Raw genomic sequence first — 6,728 nt, 5'->3', positions numbered from 1 at the left:
GCATGACTCACGCAAAGTCCTCTGATGCGCGTGAGAAGCCATCTCCACCTACGTGTTAACATGCGCTGCAGACAGGCAGTCACCTCAAGGCCCAAGATACGTTGTTCCCCCACAACTCGGTACCATGGGCGTTCGATGGTCAATGATCGTGGTCCTAGCGGGATCAGCACCGTTTTGTTGGAATTTAACATGGCACCGGATGCTCGTTCATAAACGTTGAGAACTCGGCGAACTGAATCGATGTCCCTAGCGTTTGCGGCGAACACACTGACATCCGCGTAGGCCGCACTGCGGAAGGTGACTCCTGGGAGAGCGACACCATCGACCATCCGTCCGATGTCACGCAGCATGGGGTCCAGCGCTAAAGTGAACAAATACATTGACAAGGGACACCCTTGTCAAACCTATCGTCTGATGGGAATTGGTCGTGATCGGCAGTCATTCACAACGATTGTGGAATTTGCTCCATCCAAGAAGTGCCGGATGATTATTATGAAACGCTCCCCAAAACCCATCCGCGACATAACGGCCAGCAGGTAAGGGTGGGAGACCCTGTCAAAGGCACCGGTGAAATCTAGGGAGAGAATTGCAGCCCAGGTTCGAGTGTCGGCGGTGAGTAAGACAGCATCACGGTATATAGAAGTGGCGGTGAAGATGTTCGATTCGAAACGCCACATGATTGAGTGGGGCAAAGTACCTTATTCATTACCTGTTTAAGAGGAGAAGCCACGCTTCGTGCCACCAACTTATAATCAATGTTAAGAACGGTGATAGGACGCAGGTCTTTAGCTCGACAGTGACCTTTGACCTTTGGAATAAGGGCAATACGTCCAGCTAGAAATGCAGCAGGTAGTTCGCAACCAGCAAAAATCTCCTCGCACATTTTGCAGAAGCGGTCTCCTAACAGGTCCCAAATTGTTGGTAGAATTCATAAGGGAGACCATCAGGGCCAGGTGATTTTTGTCCCGGACAGGCACGGAGGACAGATGTGAGGTCAGTGAGTGTGAGTGGCTCGGTTAAACAGTCGCGGTCTCGACGATCCAATGAAGTTGGGATCCCACCGATAAGTTCTCGTTGGGCGGCGATGTCTACCGCAACATCCTGGAGGAGGTGCGTATAATGGTCTGTTTGGTGTTTGCACTCAGTGTGATTTTAGTTCGTTATGTCTGGTCTTTGTCTGTCTTTTTTGTTCTGTGTCGTCTGTGCTCTATTCTGTTAATCGTTTTTATTCCCTGTGGGTGTTTTTAGTACTTGGAAAAAGGGACCGATGACCGTAGCAGTCTGGTCCCTTTAATCCCACAAACCAACCAACCAACCTGTTAAGTGTTTGAGAACTTCACGAAGGTCTGTGAGGCGCGTACCATTGTCTGTTTTAAGGCGTAGAATGGTGTTCTTCTTTGCATGATTCCTTCCAGAGGCAAGGTGATAGCTGGATGGCCTCTCGCCCTCAATCAGGGATGTGGAGCGGCACCTCACCACCATCCCCTCGGCCTTCTCCCGAGAGAAGCGAAGGATTGTCGCCTTAATTTTGTTGAGGCGCATGCGTAGCTGGTCATACCTATCAGCAGGAAAGGTTAGTGCATCGTTTAGACATTGGTGATAGAAGTCTAATTTGCTACGCTTCCAGTGTGCGACTTCGCGACTATGTTGCTGGATAACACGTGGCAGCCGCGGCTTTGCACAGCGGAGCATCCAAACTACAGTGGTAGGGTACTTCCATGCATTAGCGATGCAATCCCGCCATGTTTTCGTGACAAGAGTGCGTAGTTCGGGCGTTGGGAGATGAAGTGTATTCATCTTCCAATAGGTGCCCCGAGGAACCGGGGTTGGGCCCGTGATATGCAAGGAGCAAGAGTATGCACAGTGGTCACTAAAGGCCACAGGAATGACTTGGACGGCACAAAGGGCAGGAAGCAAATCAGCAGAGACATAAACACAGTCAATACAGCTTGCCCCAGTGGGATATATGTGAGTAAATTGTATGTAGGCGGGATGAAAGTGGCGCCAGGTATCATTAAGGTCAGCCGCCCGAAGGAGTGAAGCGATTGCTTCACACCTCATAGGCGTTGGGACCTGATCAGCATCGGCTACCACACAGTTAAAATCTCTGCCAAACACGATAAGACGACGAGCTGTCAAGAAAGGGGTGATCTCTGACGTAAAAAGTGTTCTTCTGTCATGTCTGTGATTAGTTCCTGAAGGAGCATAGACTTTAATAAAAAGCACATCTCGAATGATACACGAAAGAACGCGACCATTGGGTAGTTTTGTAACATCGGATAGAGTTAACTCTGATCGGTATAGCAAAGCAGTGCCCCGTCTTGCGTCAGGGTCGATGTTTTATAGTGCCTCATAACCAATCAGGCCACAGAGAAAGGGGGCACAAACCTCCTGGAGAAAGACCACATCAAATGCACCAAGGCGCAGAAAGTCCTTCAGAGAGCGTAGTTATACTGGGTTGGAGATGGAGTTGATATTGACTGTTAGAAGGGAGAGGGCTCCCGTATGACGGTAAAGTGCAGGCATAAGTGAACAACACGGAGAAGGTAACGTCCGATGAGGTCATGGTCGTATGTAAGCAGGTGCGTGAAGATCGAAACTGTAACCCTGCTGCTTCACCCAGGATGTTAAACACAATACCAGACAGCTCATGTGGGAACGAGCCCAGCCAATCACGCATTTCGTCGTCTTCGTCGTCAGCCCAGTTCAGTCGTCCGCCATCGGCGGGATAGTCCGGACCAGGCGGTGCAGACGGCTCAGTCGCAGCGGAATGTGAGAGGGTGCGAGTGCGCTGCAGCGGCTGTTCGTTACCCTGTTCATTTTTACGTTTGGCGGGGACTGCTCCGCGATCTCGTGACGAACTAATGAGTGCTTCTAATTGGCGAGCAGTTTTCCGCATACTGTCAGAGCGGTCAGCGGAAACAGAGCGCGTAGCAGATGAGGCCTGAGATTCAGCCTCACTGCTGCTCCCAGGAGGGGGACGCATGACGCCCTCCTCCTCCTCCTCCTCTGCCTGCTGTTCTTGGCTCGCCTTCTTGCGCCTATGACGACGCCGGGGGGACTTAGCGTCATCTGCCGGTGGGGGTGGGGTAGGAAGAACTACCTCCATCTGTTCTACAGTGACAACATCACTGTCCACAGCAGGCGCACTAGTCGCCGCCAGCGGTACTGCCACTACGGGCGTCTGGTCCGGGACAATCTCAATAGGGCTGTCAACAGATGCACTAGGTACCGGTTTCACCTCTCCTGACGGACCCGTCGTCAATTCGTCAGTTCTTTCAGCGGTTCGGTGGGCGGCACCCGCCACTATCTCGCTGAGAAAAGGCACAAGGTTGTCACCTCAGTACATTCCCGTGGCAGTTGCACAGGGCGCCTGCGCGGGCATTCCACGCGTAGATGCTCCGTGGATTGACAGAGGGAGCATGTCTGTGGTTGTCCTATACAGGTAACCTGTGCCCTTGTACTCGCAATATTTAAGTATGACGGTATGTGCTGGCGGAGGTCCATACGAACACTACGGACGCCGCAGTTGCCCTGGGAACGGTAGGCACTTCCCCACTTTTCATTTGTGATGCTAAGCACCTTGCCATACCGCGACAGGACACGGCCGATTACTTCATTGGGACACTCACGGGGTTGAATACCCGCACAGTCCGTATCCCAAAGCCAGATGGCACTATATGCACTGTTCCGACAGTTCCATCGAAGTAGCGGAATGGATGTTCGGCCGCGAGTGCAAGGCCATACTTCTCGTATTTCTCTTGGTCGAGAAATTTCACGAATAACGAGAATAAGACAAAATCCAGTTGAAAGCTGTCGACGTCATTTTCCGGTACTTCCAGATCACCAAATACCCATTCCTGTGTTTCAAAGGCCGTTGGCCGTCTCGCTGCTCTGTCGAATACGCATTGAATACTGTTCGACGGGTTCGACATATTCACCGCAAAAATATCAACGCTGGAAAAACCAAGAACAAACGAAACGACCACGAAACGCGACTCGCGACCCGCTACAGAGCACAACGGACCGCTCCGACCGCGGGGTGCTTCTTAGCCAGACGGCCGAGAAGCGATAAGGAAAAACCGCAGTGGAAGGGCCTAAATGCTTGCAGCGTGTGCGCTCCACATGTGGGAGTGACACACGGTGGTATGGGCCGATATGGCAACTGGCGACCGTCGAAAACACCGCAAAAGCAAGTGCCGGGAGGAAAGACAATTCACGAGAGCACTCGTCACCAGCTCAGTACTACCCTCCATGTCGAACAGTAAACCGCGACTCCCATTTCAACGCCGCTAGCTGCCAGGGCAGTGGAGAAGCCGTGAGGCCGCCCCACAGCAGCGCCAGGCCGGCGCGAGCTACACCGGTGCGAGCTACACCTAGCCGAGTGCTTACATCGTCCACCGCCTACTGCATACGTGTATACACACGTATTCTGCGTGCGTGCGTGCGTGCGTGCGTGCGTGCGGCGGCCTCGGCGGCGGCGGCGACGACGACAGGAGCTAAGGATATAACTCCAAAAAATGTGATTAAAGTTATTTGTGGCCGGACCATATGTGACGCCAACGAGGCATCCGAAGGCACTCTTCTGTGCCCACATAAATTACCAGCCTAGTGTAATGCGGCTGCAAGAGCGGACCGGCTAACCGCAAAAAAAAAAAAAAATTCATAAGGTAATGTTAAATTAATTACAAGAAATCGTGGTGTGTAAGCAGCTAACTACTGGGCACATCGACAACTACAAGAAGTTTTGCTACCAGCGGAATATCTGATCACTGCAGAATATTTACCCATTTCAAGCTGTGTTTTAATTAATTTTAGGTGGGCCGATCCCGGCGGTACTGCAATGCCGGGCCAACCCGCGACAGAGGTGGAGCAAGCCCCTAGCACTCCGTCATGAGCCAAAAATGAGTTTCATATTCTGGTCCTGCGATGCAGGACGTATCAGATATTAAGCTGATAAGAACAGATTTTTATTTTCCGAGATAATTCTTAGTTACAGTTTTACGAAGTATAAATTTAAGAAAGAAAATGCATGACACTATACAATTCGAGTTTTACAAATTTAATGAAAATTTAAGTTAAAATATATAGTAGACGGTTCTAACCGCACTTAAATAGTTGAATATTATTCTAATTCGTGGGTTAAGCCCACTACTTAAATATTGAAAGACCGCGTTAGGCGCAGATTCTTAAGTATATTACCTTAAGATTAAACCCGCGATAGGCGCGGCCTTAGATATTTCAGACCGGGAAAGGTTGGAGCTAGTGTTAGGATCTAATTTGTTTATTGCATTCTTCTCCATGCCCTGACAGCACACTGCACATGCACGGCTGCCAGCGGCTGGTGTGCCACACACGCAGGCGGGTCACACACAGCCGGACTTCTCCCCTCTGTCCGCCTTGCGGCAGTCGTCACCGGGGTGTCGTGGCAGGAGGGCGTTTCTTCCCACGCTGGCTGGAGACTGCCAGGCAGTAGGCACACGTTTGGCGCCGCCTAGCACCGCGCCAATCGAGGTGGGGGCCATATTCGGCGGACACCACGGAGGGAGGGGCACCAGGCAGCACCGCACGCACCGCTACTGACTCGGCACTGCTGCAGTGCGGCGCGAAGATGGTGTATCGCCGCAGGTCCCGCGTCGTGGAGGAGAGTCTCGACGCCGACGTCACGAAGGCACCGACCTCGAAGTTCTCCGACGACTGCAGTCTCGAGGGTCTCGCAGCCTGACGTCAGAGCATGCCACAGTCTAGGGGGACACATACTGGCGGTGGCCAGTAATGTGTTCCACGTAAATGTCGCGGGACCACTTGATGGTGTCAGACACCATCAGCCGCCGCATCAGTTGGCAGTAGCGGCTAGCGATGCCTAGGTGCCGAAGCACTGCATCGTTCTGGCGGTCCCACGCCCCCAGACTGCCGACAACCAGGGCGTCGACAGTGACGGAATAGCCGCGAGCGGCTAATCCGCGCGCAACGTCGGCGTACTTTATCCTCTTCAGTTGCCGAGCGTTGTCGAGCGCAATCCGCCTATTCTCGAAGGGGATTGTCACATCGACGATGGTCACAGTCTTCGCGGCCTCGTCAGTTATTACGAGGTCCGGACGCAGCCCACTACTGTCCCCTATGACGGCTTGGTTAATCCTGATGTCAGAAACAGCAGCGTTTCCTCTCCTTGGCCGCCCAGCGACTGCTGTCGCGAGGCGGTTGAGGACCGCGTTGTGACGATACTGCAGGGCTGCTGAGTGCACCATGCACGCGTTAATCACGTGCGGGAGCGTCTCGTTGTTGTGGCCACAGCGTCGGCAGGCTTTGTTGTTGTTTGCCCGCCCATCAAAGCGGCGACAACCGTTCAGAGGCACGACTCCGAGCCTGGCGCGATGGATAAAGCGCCAGTCTGCGAAGCGGGTGTATTTGCCTCCCGCTATGAAGTTGTTGGACGCTGTGGACTCCCTGGTGCACTCGAACACCTTCCCCTGGTCCGGTTTCCTGAGTAGGATGTGGCGCAGGCGCTGCCTCAGACACTCGCGGAGCGTCCGCGAGAGAAGACGTTTGGCGCACCCTCCCACCCGGACATGCTCGACGCCAGTGTTGACGATGCGTCCCACGCTGTCATCATCGTGCTGCGGTCCATCGCCGCCATCTTCGAGGTGTCGTGTAGTCCCGGTCGCCGTCCCCTCCGTGGCCGGCTGCGTCACCCCTCCGATGCCGCCGTGTTCCGCGTCGTCAGCGAT

At 53.3% G+C, this 6,728-nt stretch overlaps 1 pseudogene; it reads right to left on the bottom strand.

Annotated features, from left to right (window-relative positions):
• Positions 1–4,813: 4,813 nt before the first annotated feature.
• On the bottom strand, positions 4,814–4,986 carry LOC124721179 (annotated as a pseudogene).
• Positions 4,987–6,728: the final 1,742 nt, after the last annotated feature.

Source organism: Schistocerca piceifrons, chromosome 1 (genome assembly GCF_021461385.2).
Source record: "Schistocerca piceifrons isolate TAMUIC-IGC-003096 chromosome 1, iqSchPice1.1, whole genome shotgun sequence".
Classification (NCBI taxonomy): domain Eukaryota; kingdom Metazoa; phylum Arthropoda; class Insecta; order Orthoptera; family Acrididae; genus Schistocerca; species Schistocerca piceifrons.
This window is presented reverse-complemented; position numbering and strand designations above follow the sequence as displayed.